Source organism: Neofelis nebulosa, chromosome 6 (assembly GCF_028018385.1).
Source record: "Neofelis nebulosa isolate mNeoNeb1 chromosome 6, mNeoNeb1.pri, whole genome shotgun sequence".
Classification (NCBI taxonomy): Eukaryota; Metazoa; Chordata; class Mammalia; order Carnivora; family Felidae; genus Neofelis; species Neofelis nebulosa.
Window position 1 is genome coordinate 98,936,812 of NC_080787.1, and position 21,298 is coordinate 98,958,109.

At 37.2% G+C, this 21,298-nt stretch overlaps 1 long non-coding RNA gene and 1 other non-coding gene across 2 annotated transcripts in view; both read right to left on the bottom strand.

Moving 5' to 3' along the window:
* LOC131514622 (uncharacterized) overlaps nt 1-19,473 on the bottom strand; it is a 284,232-nt gene extending 264,759 nt beyond the window's left edge. The window contains exon 1 of the long non-coding RNA XR_009263171.1: nt 19,380-19,473. This is a non-coding gene — a long non-coding RNA (uncharacterized LOC131514622). The remainder of the gene's footprint in view (nt 1-19,379) is intronic.
* On the bottom strand, nt 10,154-10,237 carry TRNAQ-UUG (transfer RNA glutamine (anticodon UUG)). Its single transcript has one exon. It is a non-coding gene; the product is annotated as a tRNA-Gln (tRNA).
* Nucleotides 19,474-21,298: the final 1,825 nt, after the last annotated feature.

The window sequence follows — 21,298 nt, forward strand, 5'->3', positions numbered from 1 at the left end:
ACTCAGATTTTAAGTTTATTTGAAAATTTTTCAAAAGACACAAACTATTAAAGCTTACCCAAAAAACAAAAAGGAAATAAATCATCTGAATATCTATTAAAGATACTGAATTTGTAGTTAAAAAAAATCTCCCCACAAAGAGAACTTTATGTCCAGCTTCAATAGTTAATTCTACTAAACATTTAAGGAAGAAATAATACTAATTCCATATAAACTCCTAGGAAATAGAAGAGGATAGAGTTCCCTTTAACTCATTTATAAGGCCAGTACTGACCTGATCCAATACTAAAGATACTATAAGGGAAAAAAAATCACAGGATATTAAAATAAATGTACCAAGTCTAAGTGTTAGTCCTTTCAAGAATTCAAGGTTTGTTTAATGTTTGAGACTCATTTAGTGTGAATTTAGTGAATTAACAGACTACAATGAAGGATCAGTAGAGGAGGATATAGCAAGTTGCTCAGTGGGCATGAAGTTAGTTATACAGGATGAGTAAGTTTCAGAGATCTGCTATAGAGCATGGTACCTATTGTTAATAATAAGGTGTGGTACACTTAAAAAATTTTTAAGAGAGTAGATCTCATGTTAACTGTTCTTACCACAAAACGAAGAGACACAAGAAAACTTTTGGAGGTAATGAATATGTTTATTACCTCGATTGTGATGATGGTAACACAAGTATATACATATGTCCAAACTCATAAAATTGTATATATTAATTATGTGCAGTTTTCTGTATATCAACTATACATCAATAAAGCTGGAAAGAAAAAGGATATATTACATAGTCCTCTCAAGAGGCAAATACACACAAAACTTGGGAAATTTAATACCCATTTTTGATTAAAAACTTTCAGTAATTTAGAAATAAAAGAAAACTCCCTTAACCTAATAAGGGATCTATATAAAAAAACATGCAGCTAATAGCGTAAGGATAGACATATATTGCTTCTATTGGATAGAGAACCCATAAAGATATCCACACATACATCATCAATTGATTTTCATGATCTGAGATAAAACAATCAGGAAAGAGGAGTCTTTCCAATAAATGATGCTGGAAAACAATAGACATCCACATACAAAACAATGAACACATTCCATATTTTATGTCATCTATAAAACTTAATTATAAATGTATCATAAACCAATAAGTAAGCACTAATATTATAAAATTTCTGGGAGAAAATACAAAAGAAAATCATTGCCATCTTGAGTAAGTAAAATATTTCTTAAATATGACACTGAAAGAATGAGCCATAAAAAAATTCAAAAGCCTAAATTGTAAATTTAGACTTCTAAATTTAAGAAGTCAGACACGAAGGCTCTCTACTGTATGATTTCATTAGAAAAGGCAACATTTAGTGACAAAAGCAGATTAGTGTCTTACAGGAGCTGGGGCTGGGGGAAGAATAATGAGTGCAAACGGGAATGTTTTTGAGGTGATAAAGTTCTATAACCTGATTGCAATGATGATAACACAATTGTATACATTTGTCAGATGGGAGGTACAGGCTTCCAGGTATGGAATGAATAAGCCATGGGGATGAAGCACAACATAAGGAATATAGTCAATTGTATCATAATAGCGTGGTATGGTGACAGATGGTAGCTACACTGGTGAGCACAGCATAATGCACAGAGTTGTTGAATCACTATGTTGTACACATGAAACTACTGTAACATTGTGTGTCAAATATATAGCAATTAAAGAAATGTAAGGCAAAAGTATTGAAATGTATACTTAAAAAAGATTAATGTTCTTGCATCTAAAATACAGACAATTCTTTTTAAAAAGATAATTCTAAGTAAGATACTTTAATAAAATAAGAATATAGAAAAGTATATTAGTATTTCTTGGATACCTCTAAAATTTTGTAAACCTTGAAAACTATAATCTGGCCTCAGGTTCTACCTTTTGAGTTCCAAGTAAAGCCATTTGTTTTGTTGGCTTTGTTAGAATGAAATATGGAATTAAAGAAATATCATGGGGGAACAGAAAACAATTAATGAGCCATTCGCACAATGAACATCCATTTCATAGGAAAGAAAATAAGCTCAGACCATAAAAAAGAAGGAAATCCAGCCATTTGCAACAAATGGATGGACCTTGAGGCTGTTATGCTAAGTGAGATAAGTAAGACAAAGAAAGACAAGTACCATATGATCTCACATGTGGAATCTAAAGAAACCAAACTCATAGGAACAGAGATCAGATTAGTGGTTGCCAGAGTTGGGGAGTAGGATTGGTGAATGTGGTCAAAAGTACAAACTTCCAGTTATAAAATAAATAAGTCCTGGGGATGTGTAATGTGTAACATGGTGACTCTAGTTAACAATACTGTATTATATATTTGAAAGTTGCTGAGGGAGTAGATCTTAAAAGTTGTCATCATAGAAAAACAATTTTGTAACCATGTGAAGTGATGGATATTAACTAAACTTACTGTGATCATTTTGCAATATATAAATATATCAAATAATTATGTTGCACACCTAGAACTTATACAATGCTATGTATGTCAATTACACCTCAATAAAACTGGAAGGGGAAAAAAAAGAAAACAGTCTCAGAGAATTTAAGCCACTTTTGTGGGAAAGCCACACTGAAGGTAGCAGAGGTGATAATATGGCTCAGCCTAAGGTTTCTAGAACTGAGCTGGTGTTCTTTCTCTTCATCATGTTGTCTTCACATGACCAAGACGTCCAAAAAGAAGATGAGGCAATAATAACGTTCAAAACTGAGTTTTCTTTATTTGAGGGCTTAGGTGGGGGGGAACGAAATACTTTAAGCACACAAGCAATGTAGGACATTAAAATCAGACAGAATTGGAGTAAGACCTCTTGTCAGTAATTTACCCACAACCTTCAGAGAGGTAAATCTCTCTAGAAGTCAGTTCCTTTCCTGAAATAACAATGTATTTCTTACAAGGATATTATGATGCTTAGAGGTATGATATGTAGAGCTTAGTGTAACATCTTAACAAGTAGTTAAGTCTACTGTATAATTTTGCACACTTAGTGAAATGGAAGTGTTCTCTGTTAAACTAAATTTAAGGAAGTGAGTTAAATGGTTTTCTTCACATCAACATTTCTTAGACCCTTCAATATACATTTTTAACCTCCAAGAAGGGAAACATGCATAAATTATTTCTTGTATTTTCTCATAACTAAATCATGGTTCCACACTACATGAATTTTAAGACTCTGCCTTTTAAAAAGGCACATGTCTTTCCTAATTTGTTGTCCAATGTTTTCTGGCCTGTTCCTCTTGAGCATTTAAACAAGTAAAGCATGGGCTTTATGGTCAAATTTCTGCCACATCACTTCCTAGCCACATAACCTGGGCCCAGTATAATGCTCAGTTTCCTCATCTGTAAAATGAAGATAATAGCCTAACGTAAAGGGCCACTGTAGAGATTAAATGAGTTCGTAAATGTTAAGCATTTGGCACAGTGCCCAGCACATCATAAGTACTCAATAATTGTTAGTTATCACCCACCTTTGGTGTCTGGAGTTAGGAAGAAGGCTGCAGTTCAAAGTAGCCACAAAGAGAAATTGAACTGATTAGTGCTGCTCAAATAAGCAATGACTCTTCCCCTGAATACGTAGGTATCTGCTGGCTGACCGCACTCCACTTGTTGCATGCTCAGGGTGTGCCTGGACAGGAGACCCAGAACATTCACAACTACCTTAGGCATGAAGAAAAAATTTTATGCCTGCAGGTCTACCTGGCTACCTTCTAGCCAGGATGTGACCTCCATGATCTCTGTGATGACATGATATTATTGGATAGCGTTTGCTTTCTAGTTAACTGGAAGGAGTTCAGAGGAGGGCAACCAAGTTAATAAAAGGTTTGGAAATGAAACCCTATGAGAGCAGATGAAAAACCTGGGCATGTTCAGTCTAGAGAACAGGCATAGCAGCAGCATAGGTACACCATGTCATGGAGAAGACAGATTCATTATTCTCGGCTATGGATGAGGTTACCACAGATGACATGGGGTTTAGATTTGCCCTGAAACATTTTGGAGAAAATGAATACACTTCACAATGAAGTATAAGACAATATAGGGGATGCCTAGGATGACTATTAAATTATTTTCAAGAGGAATGAGTTTAGGACCACAGTAATTGACCAACTGGTCTCTTGGAGTAAATCAAAGACAAAGAAACCAACCAAACAAGAATGGAAAAGATTGTCTAAATGTAGTAGGCAAGTTTCTTTGGTTGTAAACAACACTTCAACTGGCCAATTTTTTTGCAGAAGAGGATTTTAATAGGACATGAGTTTCTCAAAGTACTGAGTTTGAAAGAAGATACCAATTGAGGCAGCTCTTAGAGGTCCAGACAGCAGGAATCAATGAACAATCTCCTCAGATGTCAGTAAATTCAAGATTCAAAGTCCCAAAGAAAATGTGGTTGGCTTAGTCCAGTGATATGTCCAACCTTTGCTTACACTAGAACAGAGACTTTGATTGACAATTATACCAAAAGACAGGTAAGAAAATATGTTACCAAAAGAAGGTAAAATAAATGCTAGGTAGAAAAACAAAACAAAGAAAGCCTATTCCATTCTGTGAATTCATATGAAATGTTATAACTATCCTTTATTGAGTACTTAATATAAAATGTGAGAACAATGAGTCTTAGAGGGGTTTTAAAAGGAACTCATATAGGGTCACAGAGCTAATAATCAGTGGAGAAGAAACTCAAATTATAAATTAATACAACATAGTGCTTTCCTGTTCATCCTTTTCATAATCTCTGTTATCACTGACACTCCTTAAAGCAACTTTAGCCCCAGTCACCAACAAAAAAGAGGCATTATGATCCTCTTTCATTCTAAGGCATTATGATCCAACACAAGACTGAAAGCTCTTGTTCCTTATCATGTACCTGTCATTACCATACAGGCCCCAAATTTGGAGGACCTGGGAAGGGAAATCTGGGGGTCAATTCCCTTACAATTGGCAAGGTTTGGATTTGAGGATTTTGGAATAAAGATTATTGGAAACAACCCTTCCAGCATCAGAACTCTCCTTATCCTCCTAAGGATCTTGAAAAGTACCTTGAAGCACCACATCAAGCTATCACACATAGACCAATTATTTCAAAAGGAGTGGTATAAAGTGAGGTTTCTCTCTATATTGTCCCATACAACCAGACTGTAACTCTCTGGTGGGTAGGAACCATGCTTCTTTATAGCCACTACAAACAGTGGGCATTTAATTATGTGGATAAAAACAAATATAGTGAAGATAGGATTATGATGACTTTGGCTTTACCAGTTTTAGAACTAGGTTAAACCTCCCACTTTTGTGGCCTATAATCTTAAAGGATCAGATTCTATGCAACCAAATCAGAGTTGTGAAAAGTTAAAAAAAAAATCATTATGTATGTGGAGTCAAGAAATATTACAGTGTTATTGAACTTCAGCATTAGAAAGATTGAAAAAAGGAAAAGCTGTCCAGTCCAGTTTAGTGGTTAGATCACAGCCTTTGGAATTAACCAGATCTGGGCTCAAATCCAAGCTCATCTACACCTTTTGCAAATGACCTTCTAAACTTCAGTTCCTTTGTTAGCAAATACAAGGGCTATCAATTTTGTAGAGAAGATTAAATGAGATTATGTGTGTAGCGCCCTTAGCTTGGTCCTCCCATCAGTAAGGCTGAGCAAATATTAGTCATTATTTCAATACATTCATACGTATCTTTTTACTCCTACTACAATTGTGTGCCTGGGGCCTGGAGTAGGGTGGGCTGGACTTGATTTGAAAGTTACTGAATAGTCTTAGAGGTTTTAGGCTAAAATTCTTATACATAATATCATAATTTCTGAACCGACTTCATAGCTACTCTAGTTAATATCTTATATATGCTTATTGTTGTCACTGAAAATTATGTCTAATAATTTTTCACTTTTTATATCTGAGCAATTTTATTGCAATGTAATTCAATATGCTTTTATTCATTATCTTTTCTGGGCCAAGCACTGCAATAGGAACTAGAAATAAACCTTTAAGTTGCTGTGAATCCAGAAGTAACAATAAGCTGCAAACAGCATGAAAAAAATATATCACATATTAGAAGAAAAGTTACCCTGTAACTAAATTATGCAGAGATTAATAAAATGAAAAAAAAAAAGACAACAGGTATGAAAAACAGTCCTAGAAAAATTTTTATATATTATGTTACAATATACACCAAATATATAAGTTAAATTCCAGAAGAAAATACAGCAAATGGACACAAAGCTAACATAAAAACCTGCAGAAGAACTTTGATCTGAACCATAGGAAGATTTAGAGTTTAGAATTTTGGATTTAAAAAGTTTGTAAAGTATGTGGCAACATTAATGAAATGACAACTGGGTCAATATTTTCAATTTCAAAGGAAAAGAAAAATTCCACAAGCCTCACGTAGGTAAATAAAAACCAGTTTCTTAGGAAAGGAAAACTTTCCAGTTATCATTGTCTTTATCCCGACATCAATAAATCCCTAAATTTGTACTCATCCCTACTGTTTCTAAATTATAAAATCAATAGCAAGACTATTCTTGGGGATATAAGGATCAAGAAAGACAAGAAATCATTTATCCGTTCTGATATTTTTAATTGAAAATACAGACTAGCTGACCTAGAGATTCATAAAAAGAACAAAGACAAAAAATATTTAGTAAGCTTAATGTAAATGTCAAAAGTAAGCTTTGAAAGTATAAATAAATTATTCGATCATTATAAAAATCAGGGCAGTAAGTCAACTGAGTAGGGAAAAAGAGGAAATCAAACAACGCTACATTTTTATTTTATGCAGGGACATTAATAGTTTTAAATAAAGAGTTTTTAAAAGATATAAAATATTTAACACATGATGAGCTCGCATTCAAACCAAAGGAAAAAGGGATTACTCAACTTCTGGTTCAGACTACCAGCTAACTAGGGGCGCCTGGGTGGCTCAGTCTGTTAAGTGTCCGACTCTTGATTTTCACTCATGTCATGATCTCATGGTTGGGGAGATAGATCTCCTGAGTCCAGTTCTGCACAGACAGTGCAGAGCCTGCTTGGGATCTTCTCTCTCCCTCTTTCTCTGCCCCTCCCCTACTTGCATGCTCTTTCTCTCAAAAACAAACTTTAAAAAAAAAAAAAAAAAAAAAGACTACCAGGTAACTAAAGAGAGAAAATATAAAGTCAAATTACCACAACATACAGCAACTGAAATGAATCTCAGAGAGACTAAAGATTAAAATGCAAAAAATAAAATAATTATACTAGAATGAAATCTAAGTGGCTCTATGGTCTTAGGAGAGAAAAACTTTTCAATGCGTTATATCAAAGACCAAAATATAAATGAAGAGGCTGATAAGTGTGACTATAAAAATCTTTTTTATTTTTTTGTACTTAAAAGAAACTCCATGTAAAAAATTGAAAGACAATAAACCAGAGGAAATTATTTGCAGAGTAAATGCCAGAGGTTAGCGGATTTAACATATAGAAATTTTATTAATAAATAAGAAAATGACAAATATCTCAATTAAAACACACACACATTCACAAAGGGTATACTTGAGCAATTGACAAAAAGAAATACAAACACTTAGTAAATATAGAAAAAAAATTCCAATCTGATAATATTTAAAAGCACAGTAAATAAAAGTATGTTGACCTGTGCAAAGTGAAAACAATAAATGAGGAAATTTTAATGGTGTTTATTTTAAAAACTCAGGACACAAAACAGATACTCAGCAAATATGTGCTGAATATTTTTCCCCCAACACCTTTTATTTCTCAAATTCTTCTCTGAAAATAAGTGTCAATTTGACACTGTGCAGGACATGAAGATCAAAATATTGCTTCATTATTTCATTCTACTATTAATGGTTGGTTGCTTCTCTTCTTTGCTTGGTTCTCTTAACATGGAAAACCTATAATCACGTTGATACTTTAAAATATGATTCATTGCAACTCCATTGTAACTAAAACTGTACACCCTTAAAAGTCAATATAATTAGAAAATTAGTTTGTGGGTATAAGTTACACCTTTACAATTATGCCCTGACTTGACTGGTTTAGGACAACTCAAATTGTGTTATATGTCTGTGTGTTTTCCTTTTAAAAATTTCATTTGGTAAAGACAACTCAAAATGTTTTGCATATATTTTAATTCCCTTTTCAGGAAGAAGAGGGGGGGATATGCCCATTCCAGACTCCACCCTGCCCCTGCAAGCCCCCAGGCCACGGTTGCAAAATTTGAAGAAATTTACCATCTTCACTTTGGATTAATCTCTAGCCAGATTAATTAATTCCTCCCTTGAAAGATCCCAGGAACTCCAGCCTAGCCTTGATTCCTAGCCAATTGGAGGATACTGGGAAGGCAGGGTCAGAACCATGATTAACCCAGTGAAACAGATATACTCTGATGTAGGCTCAGAAAAAAAGTAGGCTCAGTTGTCCTTCGGATCACTTGAAAGTGACTAGGCTTCTCTAAAAATCCTATAAACCTAAGGCATCTGAATCCTGTGTACGCAAGACCCACTTATTTCTAGATTCAATACTCAGAGGATTGGATGAGATCATAATGCCTTTAGAAAGTGAAAGGAAGAGTTGAAGATTAGTAAATACGTTAGTTTTAGAATCAGCAGGAATGAAACGAGAAAACGTTTGAACAGACTCAGTGGGCAGCAAGTAAAAGTCTATTATAACAAACCTATGAATCTGACAAATAATTTCATGAAAGGGTAGTTTTATGATGATGGATATATTGCTGGAAATAATGTTCACAGAGAAACATTATTGGAGAAAAGGGAATCAATGTCAGGAATAAGTTGTAAATTAGGGGAAAAATAGTTGAAGGGAAAGGGAGATTTCAACTTCAGACAGCTCTCCCATTTTATTATTCCTAATGCCAGCCCCAGATTTTTCCTTTTCAGGCATGGGGGATGGAGGGAAGTGCAATGTTCTGTTTTGGTGGATTGTTTGAGATTTATTATTGTTGCTGTTGTTGTTGTTTTTGTTGTTATTTATTATTATTATTATTCTTTCCTTGTGGGGATGGTTAGAGGTTAGAATGTTTGATGTGGGAAAAGGGAAAGAAAGTTGAAAAGTTCTTACTAGCTAATGGCAGGACGTCAGGTCTGTTAAGCTGTATGTTGCAATAAGTTTTTTAGCCTTTCTCCCCAGTGCCAACTGTCAACAATTAGTTAACTTTATTATACAGACTGGCAGGCGCATGGAGGGAGACTAATAAAAATATTTTTGAGTTTATTATGGAGAAAACATTTCAATTACTTTCTGAAAAGTACTGTTATCATAGACCAATGTCTGTCAGGTCATATAAACAGCTTTACTCTAAAGAACGTTTTCTTTTAAAGGGATCTATTGTCATGGAACTTTATTTATCTGCAAAACCAGAGACTTATCAGTGAAGGATATAAGAATGTGAAGCTTGTGATGTGTTATCCAGAAGAAATAATTAAAAAGATGTCTTCAGGGGTGCCTGGGTGTCTCAGTCAGTAGTGTCCGACTTTGGCTTAGGTCATGATCTCATGGTTAGTGAGTTCAAGCCTCCTGTAGGGCTCTGTGCTGACAGCTTGGAGCCTGGAGCCTGCTTTGAGTCCTGTGTCTCCCTCTCTCTGCCCCCCTCCCCGCTCACACTCTGTCTGTCTCTCTCTCTTTCTCTCTCTTTTTCAAAAATAAACATTAAGAAGAAATTTTTTTAAAGATGTCTTCAAATGTATCTAAAAATAAGGTTAGTTTTAATAGAATAAAAGCAAATTGTACAAATCAATAATTTATAAGCATTTTTGTTTTTAATCACTTGAAACTATCTAAAGCTTGGAAGAAAAAAACAATTTTAAGACCTATGCTGATTTTATTAAATATTTATTCAGGCTTATAAAACATCTTCTGTATATAACACACACGCACATACATCCAGTCTAATGGCTGCTCTTGAGGATTCAAGAATGTAAAAATTCCTATAAGACATTTACCAAATAGTGGGATCAATATCAACTTTCTTTTTTAAATTATTTTTTAAATGTTTTATGTTATTTTTTGAGAGACAGAGACAGAGCACGAGCAGGAGAGGGGCACAGAGAGAGAGGGAGACACAGAACCCGCAGCAGCCTCCAGGCTCTGAGCGGTCAGCATAGAGCCTGAGGTGGGGCTCGAACCCACGAATGCAAGATCATGACCTGAGCCAAAGTCAGATGCTCAACCGATTGAGCCACCCAGGTGCCCCGCAGTTATCAGTTTTCTGATTTCTTTTCAGTTGGATCTATTTTTTGTTCTTTTCTTTTTTCAGTAGTGCTACTACCTGCTGAGGAATCCAAGATAGCCATTTCAGTAATGGAAAAAGCCTAACAGTGACATATCAATTAATAAATCTCAGGAGAATTTCCTCATTGTGCCTCAGAGTTATATTCCTTTACTCTAATATAATAAACCGATTGTACTGGACCACATCTACCCATTGGCTTTACTCAGTGGTTATAATGCTTTTGACACAATAATTTTTATTAATTTAACATGTTTCGATCTTTGAGGCACTAAGGCAATAAGGCAATGGCAACTGAACATAAATTCCAATAAAAACATCTTTTAGTAAAGAAATCAAAGATAACAGTGTACTTCAATAGATAACACTATTCCATCCATAGAAAGGAAGAATTTCTGTTTTCTGAGGGATTTTTGAGGCACATTTCTTGTGGGTTAGCCACTAGAGGGCATCATGTTGCTATACACTTTAAAAATACTTTGACTATTGATTACTCTTGAATTGATTACTCTCAAAACACTGTCTTTCGTACTCACACTTCTCATTTAAATGGATAAAATGCAGTGGTAAAAAAACAAACTCATCTTTCTTCCATTAAATCTTAAGAACATTTGACAGAACTGGAGAAGAACCAAAGCTCTATCTATATTACCAAATCCAGTGGATTACAACTGAAAGAATTCATCTGAGAAAAGAGTGGATGTGGCCGACAGAAAATGGAACACTTCACTGGGATTCTTGAAAGTAAGTAAAAGTCTTAAAAATTCATTCCTTGTTTCACCATGTTTTCATCATAAGCATTATAAACCAAGAACCAACATTCAAATAATTGCTACTCTGGAGATAGCCATGCTCAAAGTTCAACTTGTATTTCTCATAAAATGTAACATGGTGATTGCTACTTCTTCATATAAGATCTTTGGATGTTAGCCAATAGTTCATCTTTAACCTTCCAGTTTGAGAGAAATGGTTGAGTGTTGTTAGAAGTTGGGCTTGAATTCAGTTGATATCTGACTTCTTTGATTTCTTTCACATAAGTTTCATGAAAACATTTGGCTAAAGATGGTCAGGCTACAGGCTACATTGCCTTTTTGTGATGAATGAATAGCCTTAACTTTAACAGGGACTGCAACAAATTACTTTACCTAATATTTCTCAAGAAACGTGAGCTAATGCTGCTTTAACTATGTTTTATTTGCTTATTTCTTTAATTAATAAGCTTTATTTTTTTAGACGGGTTTGTGGTTCACAGCAAATTTGAGTAGAAAATACAGAGAGTTCTCATATCCCCTGTACAACCTCCCACACATGTACAACCTCCCCAACTAGCAACATCCTGTACCACAGTAGTACATTTGTTACAACTGATGAAACTACACTGACACATCATTACTGCCCAAAGTCCATAGTTTACATTACAGTTCACTTTTGGTGAAACAATGAGTTTGACAAATGTTTAATGGCATGTAACCACCATTGTAATATCACACAGAATATTTTCACTGCTCTAAAAAAATTTTTATGCTCTGCCTATTCATCCCTCCCCTCTCACTCCTAATCCCTAACCCTTGGCAACCACTGATCTTTTTACTGTCTTTAAAGTTTGCCTTTTCTAGGACATCACATATTTGGAAAGATATAGTATGCAGCCTTTTCAGACTATTTTCTTTCACTTAAGTAATATGCATTTTAGTTTCCCCATGTCCTTTCATGGCTTCACAGCTCACTTCTTTTTAGTGCTGAATAACAGTCCATTGCCTGGATGTACTACAATTTGTCTATCCATTCACCTCCCAGAGAACAAAGTTGGTTGCTTCCAAATTTTGTCAATTATGAATAAAGTTGTTATAAACATTTGTATGCAGATTTTTGTGCAGACATAAGTGTTCAATTCATTTGGGTATTTTGTTTTGCTTTTAGCCAATCTGAGCTCTTTGAGCCATGCTTCCTTACAGTAGCTAATGCTTGGCCATTTTGGTTCTGTTGACTCATAAAAAGCCACGTGGCATTAGAACTGGAAGAGAATTTGGTTGGCTAATCCAATCACTCAATCTATACTTCAGAAAATTCAGGCACACATGGGAACTCATTGTTATTCTATTCTTTTTTAAAAGCCAAATATTCCTTGGTTCTGTTTTTTGTTTTGCCTTGAGATGTTTTAAAAATACGGCCTCATGGGGCGCCTGGGTGGCGCAGTCGGTTAAGCGTCCGACTTCAGCCAGGTCACGATCTCGCGGTCCGTGAGTTCGAGCCCCGCGTCAGGCTCTGGGCTGATGGCTCGGAGCCTGGAGCCTGTTTCCGATTCTGTGTCTCCCTCTCTCTCTGCCCCTCCCCCGTTCATGCTCTGTCTCTCTCTGTCCCAAAAATAAATAAAAAACGTTGAAAAAAAAAAAATACGGCCTCATTACTTTTTAAATAGTTTTATTTATTTCTTGAGAGAGAGAGAGAGCATAAGAGCAAAGGAGGAGCAGAGAGAGAGAGGGGGAGAGAGAATCCTGAGCAGGCTCTGCACTACCAGCACAGAGCCTGACATGGGGCTCAAACTCCTGAACCACGAGATCATGACCTGAGCCAAAATCAAGAGTCAGCTGTTTAACTGACTGAGCCACCGAAGCACCCCAGCCACATTACTTTTTGAATGATTAGTAAATCTTAAAGATCTCTTGTCCCTTGGGTTCAGTCTCAGATTTTACCATTAGCTTTTTCAGAAAAAAAATAAATAAATAAACATTAAAAAAATACAGCAAATAACTTTTGAAATGCAAAGCTTGGAATGGGAATGGGCATGGGGAAGAAACACTATTTTAACAGTAAGCATTTGGTTAAAAGGTAGGCCCAAGTTGATGGCTCTTCTTCAATGCTGCTGCAGACCATTCTCATCCTATTAACTGTTCAACTGGCCACCAGCCTCCCAGTCCCTAAAAAACCCTCACAGCAGGGTACTGGCCTCCAATCTGGAAAATCAGACAGATTAGTGTAACTGGATGCTAAATGAGAACTCTCCTGTTATCTCCCTTTCAGCAGAGGTCGCCAAAGCTGATAGACCTAGGTGACAACTATGCCCACCTTCTTTTTTTTTTTTTTTTTTTGATGTTTATTTATTATTTTGAAAAAGAGAGAGAGACGGTATGATAAGGGGAGGGGCAGAGAGAGGGAGACACAGAATCTGAAGCAGGCTCTAGGCTCTGAGCCATCAGCACAGAGCCCGATGCAGCATTTAAACTCCCAGACCACAAGATCATGACCTGAGCTGAAGTTGGATGCCTAACCGACCGAGCCACCCAGGTGCCTCTCACCTCAACAGAACTTGCCAAAGAAGTGGCTCTTACCTCAGCCTGATCAGAAAAGGGTTTCTTTGAAGGTCATTTTTGGAGGAGAGTATGGTGTGTCCCTAAATTCACAATGAACAAAGATCCACTTGTAGAGAGTGTGGGTCTTGTCAGGAAGGGATACTGACATTTTACCAACTCACACACCTCCTAGGTCAGAGAGATTCAGGAGAGAGCCTGGTTGGTTACAGAGTTCTTGGGAAAACTTGGCCTGGATTTCCCAAAATATGGAGACAAGTATCCATTCTTACCTGTTAGAGTTTAAAAAATAGAAAAAGACTGTGTGGGTGCCCTGTCAGTTGGAAAAGCTGGGCTGGCATGGCAAGCAATCAGCCAGAGGGCCATCCCCTGCTCTAGGAATGGTAGTGTTGGATCTCCTCTGGGGAAGAGAGGAGTGGTCTCATCAAGAACCCACAAAAGCACCTGCATTAGTCAGCACAAGTGCTTGCAAAATATTAGGAAGAACTGAAGGAGCAAGCCTCTCAGGATAATTTGTAGAATGATACAGAACTGACTAACTGGGGGAGCTAGCACTTCTGAGGTCACCACTCAAGCTAGAAGTAAAATCCTTATCTACCACTACTTTTCTACATACAAGAATATGGAGATGGACACGGGAGCACTGCTGCAGGAAAGCTTCATGTTTCCACCATATTGACTTATTAGAAACCATAGTCCAAAGCCTAAGATGATCCCCACATCATTCCTGACTTCCAAATTTGGTAAGTAAATCCAATGGATAGAAATCAAGGAACCTACCTGCAAAGGAGTCTGGAAAGTATAGTTTTTATGTGTCCAACCCCTCCTACTAGAAGCAATGTAGGAGGAAGTTGATGGGCCCACCCAGAGTACCCAAGACAGTACCCTATGAAAGAAAAACCCATAATTGGGCTCCTGACTCACAGGGAGCCTCATTGCCAGATTGCAACAGCAATGGCCAAGTAAGATATTTTTTTCTCTTTATCTCACCTCATGTTTTTCTCTCTCTTCTTTATCTTGGAGGAGTCAGAAGTAGAACCTAGCTGGGAGTAGGAGACAAGGTGAAGAAATAGTAAAGAGTCCATTTGTCTACTTACTTGCATTGCAGGTTTCTGAGACTGGGTTTGATGTGAGTGATGTGGAGAGGGAAAAGCTTTGAATTGGTATGAAATAAAAGCTTTAACATTAGATAAAGTCTAAATTTTTAATTGCTAAAACCATGACTGTTCATTAATATCAGAAGGTGGTGACCTTAGTAAGCTCACCAGCTAGGAGAGCATGGGCATTGACCAATCAGGATGCACACTAGCTATAAGTAACTGCTATAACTTTGTTAGGCACTCTTCAGGCTGAACTTTGGCCCCAGGCTGAAAGTACCCTGAACTGGAGAGGGATCTTCCAAAGATACTGTTTCAGGGAAAGAAAGAAGGATACCTACAGAACAGACGGGAAAAGTAGGTGTGAGGGAAATACAGTGCTGTTTCCTACTTGTATAATATCACGTTCAGCTAATTTGATCAGCTGGTTACAATAGATTTTTCCACTTGCTGGTCACTTTATTGCTCTATAATAGTCATTCATGGCTGGAGTTTAACAAAGAGGTACCAGATTTTCCTTCTTGATTCTGAGCATAAAGAGTTGGGTTAATGTATGTCCCCTGGGCTCATTTGCCATGTAGCTCATCCCTCTTTCTATCCTTCCAAATGAACAACCCATTCAACAGAAAGTCTGTCTGGGTATCTCAGACATTGCAGGGATCCAAGCACAGAGAGAATGTCATGATGTCTATCTCAATCCTAATATTGTCTCTTAGATACAAGAGCTGGAACTTGGCAGAGGTGAATGGTGAATGGTTGTAAGAACAGAATATAGAGATATCTGGGATTTCAATATGTGAAACTTTCACAGGCCTCAGACACATTTTCCCAAAGGCAACAACTCATCCTTATATCATTCTGTGAAGCCTGGCATTTTAATCTAGTGATCTCTCTGTAAAATATAACTAAGGACCATTCCTTCTGAAAACTTTGGGATTTTTGTTGTTGTTGTTGTTGTTGTTGTTAGTATGTAATGCAGTAAAACCTTGGTTTGTGAGCATAATTCATTCCAGAAACATGCTTGTAATCCAAAGCACTTGTATATCAGAGTGAATTTCAAGAACCTTTGGCTCAGTTGTGATCCTGTGACATTTAGTGTCATGCACTACTCATATTGCAAGACACTGCTTATTTATCAAGTTAAAATTTATTAGAAATATTTGCTCATCTTGCCGAACACTCACAAAACAAGTTACTTGCAATCCAAGGTTTTACTGGACATGTAATTTTTGAGTTAGCACCGTGCACTAGCAGTATATGAAAAATCAATAAACTCTCAAAAGCCTCAGATTGATTAAACAAAGTAATTAAGTGTGCTTTAGAAGATGGCCAATTCCATTTGTCATTTTAAACCTTCACTGAATTAAGGGACATTATCTCAGGAAACATTAGATTTGGGGGTTCTCCCTGTGGCTGTGTTATTTCTATACTACCAGATCCTAGTGATTTTCATAGATAGTGGGTCACTTTGAAAAACCAGTGTATACTGTGGTATCATTGGTCCAAATTGATTCTATTCTCTGAATAAAGTGACGTATCTGCCATCTACATTGCAGGGATCCATGCACAGAGAGAATGTCATGATGACTAATGTCTAGCTGTTGCCGCTCTCCAGTTACTGCTATTGTAGGGTAAGAAGGGAAAGGGACAACACTCATTTATTAAGAATTCTGAAAGTACCTGGTTTTGATGTAGATTTCAAATAAATCTTCTAAAATCCGCGTTTAGAAAAGTTTGAAAAAGAATTCTGTGTAACTGTGTCTTCCCCCTGTATTTATAGCTTTACCTTCACCAAAAACATTCTGCTCATGGTAAAGTCGATCTTATATTGTATGGCTCTTATTTTCTTTAAAGTTATTCTTTATTTTTCATCACAAAACCAAAGATTTAGCTGCTTCTTTTGTCACTGAGTTGGCTTTCTTCCAAATTCTGACCCACTTTTTTAGTTTGTTTATTTTATTAAGCAGAATGGATATATTAGCGAGCATTTCCTTTCAGGAAGAATAGCCTAAAAGAAATTAGTGGGATCAGGCACCGATATTCAAGAAGACAAATGAGACAATAACCAAAATTCATCTTCAGGTTGATTCCCAGTTAAATTATGATTGTAATGTTGAAAAAGTCCATTCTCATTCTTACTCAGTATAAGCTGGGGTTTCCTGACTTAGACCTGAATGTACATGTGAAATTATATTCAGCAAACACTGTGTCTGTGGTGACTTTAAACATCATGGTCATCTGAACTGGCTCATGCATAATTATGCCCCATCACAGGGTTTTTTAAGCCTTAATTCTTGCCTTGTACTCATCATCAGAACAGACAAGCTTCTATTGTTCCAGTTTCTTCTAAGTAGAAATAAAAGACTCAGGTGTGGAGGCCAGGAAAGAGATTTTCGTCTCAGAAACAGTGAGGTTCTTGCCTGAGGCAAGATGTTTGAAATGTGCCATATAAAACTTCTTTTTCTGTTCCCAAATAGGCTTCATATGCCAGTTTAGATGGAAGTGGAGCACTGTTAAAATTAAAGACAGTTTGCCTTTCAACACAACAGATGAGGAGCTGACTCATCCCGCACCCTAACCAGTCTCTCTCTTTCCTTCTCTTTCTCTCTCCCCCAGAAAACCTGGCTTTGAGATGGATTTTCCATAGTGAGAGTTACAGAGCTGCACCCAGGACTTGTCATGGCTCCTCTGGTCCCACAACAGATAGGTGGACTGGAGATCAGAGAACTCTAAAGAGATGAGAATAGCAACAGACTGACTCAAGTTGGGATGACTCCAACAGATCAAGGCACAGCAGCGTGACAGTTAGATTTAAGACCCATGATGCCACTATGGGAAATCAGCAGTTTGAATGTTGCCCAGACCCTGGATGGGTCCCAGGACAATGCCCAGAAACTGGGTCTTTATTCCTTCGTGCGTGCAGTGTCGTTTGTGAAAGCTCTGCCCACAAAGCCATCAGATGGTAACAATTTTCAGTCACTTCCAACACGAGATGGTTTTGAACTTTAATATGCAACTTAATTATGACTGCAAACACTTTGTTAAGCAAACAAACTTCAAACCCTTCTTTAAAAAAATAGCTCTTCTCTGGTCATTTTGTCTTGTACAAAGGCTTTAAAAATAAAACTGTGTGGAGAACTAGGGAATCCAGGGATGAAAAAAATAAAATAAAATAAAAAGCACTGAGCAAAATTAAATGGCTCTAATGTAATCACCACTTGAGTCCTGAGTATTTGAAGGTTTTCTTTCAAACCAAACTCTAGAAAATTCAATATCATATATTTCATTTCCACTTTTTAACCATGTGACTTCAGCCCCGGAATTACTGATATTTTTAAAGAAGATAAGAAAGATTTTTTTACTTGTTCAAATTTCCCTTAGCTTCCTAAACTCCTCCTTCCTGATTCTGCAATAGCTCAGGCATTGGAGGTTTCTCCTGTGCCCTGTCTCCCTACTCCCTTTTGAATGTTCTCACAGTTAACTTTTCTTTTGCCTTTCTCAGTCGTTGTTCAAGAACTGGGATCATTACATAGCAAAGAAAAATCCATGGATATCCCCTTTGCAGAACAAATCCAGGGAATGCAGGAGATTTGCAGTGTGAGAGGGTGGTGGGAGTGACAGACCCTGAAGTAACTCACCTAAGGACACTGCACCCTTTGCATCTCCAGATTCTACAGAAGTCTGTGTTCCTCCTGTCTTTATGTCACAATTCTCCCATAGTTAATGCCTCTGCTGTTTTCTCAGTCCTTCTGCAGTTTTCGATAAGCTTCTTGAGCATTTTTTTTTTCATTCCGCTTCAGAGAGAGGTTGAGACGTAGACACTAGATCTCTGATTTCTACTTGTTTCGATCAGTAAGTTTAAGAAAGTAAAGAGACAGTAGGTGTGTTCTCCAGATCTCTAAAACACTGGGCTTCCCTTACAGAAGGGGAAAGTTATTAAGAAGAAACTAATGCTACTCCCACTTAAGAATCACCTAAGATATCACCTAAAATTCATGTTCAGTGAACAGCCCTTCTCTCCCTGGTTTTCACTTCCAAAAAAATAAATTGCTTCATCCCTTGCGAAAGTGAGAAAAGGTTGAAGCCAAAATATTGCCACTAATCAAGCACATAAGAAGACCACTCTCTCCGCAGAAAGCCCATCTGGGCTTAGCGTGTCCAACCTCAATTTTGTGACAGATACTTTTTGTTGCCTACTAAACTGCTACCCTTCCCTGGGCCTTCTTCCCCCCAACAGGGAAATGCAAAATATGTTGGGAGTTCATGGAAAACGTTCTTTATTGATAGCAAGAGACACACAAAAGGAAACAAACCGTTTGCTGCCTTTGGATCTTGCTATCTGCATTTGAGAGTGGGCAGAATGGCAGCCATCTTGGGGCCATGAGGAAATTCAGCTTAAAGACAATCCAATATCTTATAGAGGAGAAATGGAGAGAACCTAGGACCTTGATTATATCATTTGGACACTACATTAATCAAAGCTGGAACCACTAAACTTCCAAATACCTTGTTATGTGAGATACAGATGTTCCTTATTACTCATCATTTTTAGTTGAGTTTTTAAACTTTATATAACCAAAAGCATTCTGATATTGACAGTTGGACTATACCTCTGAAAGCAGAGAAACGTATAAAATTATTTCCCTATAAACCTTATTGGCAAACATTCTTATTTTAAATTTTGAGTGCAACGTACCTTGATATGTGATCATTAAATGCCACTGTGCATGATCTCTGATAACATGTCTTAATCCTGGTCAACCAGTGGATCTTCTTTGACTCTTCTGATCTGGATTGATTGAAAACAAGTATAGATTCGTTTAGACACTTTAAAAATGTTGTACTAAAACCATTATTTTATCAGCCTTTATAACAATAGCAATTTGGGGACCATTATCCTGAACTTGGAGATATTCCCCCTCTCTTATTCACCATTTACATTACCTCTTCAACAAGTCAACACAGAAACAAAACCAAATTTTTACTGTGAATGTGATAAGTTTAAAATGCAATAACTTGTTCCCTATGCCAAAAGGAGGCCCCAGGACAATTATTCACATCAGTAATATGGCAATATGAGAATTCCAATAAGCTCTCCATCACTTACTTAAGCTTTGAAGGGAATTAAACAGTCAGCCTCAAACACAGTTTTACAATGAAACTCAGATAAGCCCCAAGTTCTGACAGTTCTTGTAGAATTTCTTTTTAATCAGAGCCCAAGGCTTTGGTCCTCAGCCTGCTCCTTTAGTGCACAGAGTAGAAGTTCTATCATAGGCTCTGAGCCCATTTTGGGAGGGAGGCCTGGTGAGAGGGTGCCTTGAGCTGAGGCCATGAGGGGATTCCTTCCTTCCTGACTGAGGTACCTTGACCAGACAAGGGTAGACATCTTCTTCCATCTGACAACCTAATAATGAGAGTGAAAAGGGACTGTCTTCAGGTGCTTCTCACCTAAAGCCTGTTTGAATTCAGGTTGCTGGTTGGAGAAATCTCAGGGGCATTAAAAAAAAAAGCCACTATGTTTTCAGAATATATTATGTGGAGCATTAATTAAGAATTTACTGCTGCTCCCTAACTGTACCTTTCTGGGTTTTCTTGCACACATACATCTGGGGAACACAATCAAATGATTAACTAACCATGGAACACTCCCAAGTGGGGGATTCTGTGCTCTCATGGGACAGGGGACTGAGAAATGGGGGGCTTCTCTTGGGATTCACTATAGTATCTCCTTCCTTAAACTAAACTGACTTATTTCTTCTGCTCCTGCTTGAATTCTGGGAAGCCCGCATTGGCTCTCACCAGAGTCTAAACTGTACCATTTGAGACATTTTATGATCTTTCACAATTTTTTATATCCTCTTTTTTTTTGTCTCTCTTTAAGAAGAATGTTATTCTGTCTTGCTCACCATCATTCTTTTTCCTCCATATGGTTACATTAAAATCTGCTTAGGAGATGTGACTTTCTTTAATGATTCCAAGGTTATAGGCACTGGGGGGAGTCATCTCAGCTTGGGGAGAAACTTGGAAAATAAATATATCATTTAAAAGTGAACATTGAAGGGCGCCTCGGTGACTCAGTTGGTTAAGTTTCTGACTTCAGCTTGGGTCATGATCTCATGGTTCATGGGTTCGAGCCCCATGTGGGGCTCTGAGCTGACAGCTTGGAGTCTGGAACCTGCTTCAGATTCTGTGTCTCCCTCTCTCTCTCTCTCTGCCCCTCCCCGATTTGTGCTCGTTCACTCTCTCTCAAAAATAAATAAACATTTTTTTTTAAAAAGGTGAACATTGATAGGGGTGCCTGGGTGGCTCAGTCCATTGAGCATCCAACTCTTGATTTCAGCATAGATCATGATCCCAGGGTTGTGGCATTGAGCTCCATGTCAGGCTCCATGCATGGAGCCTGCTTAAGATTCTTTCTCTCTCTCTTTCCCTCTCTCTCTCCCTCTGCCTCTCTCCCCTACTTGTGCTCTCTCTCTCTCTCTCTCTCTCTCTCTCTTAAAAAAAATAACATTGATAGTACCCAAAGAAAAATGTGTTTTCCATTCTGAAAAAAAAAATTAATATGTGTTTGGTTTGGTCTGGGTACTATTAACTGGGTGTGTGGAACTGTGTTAT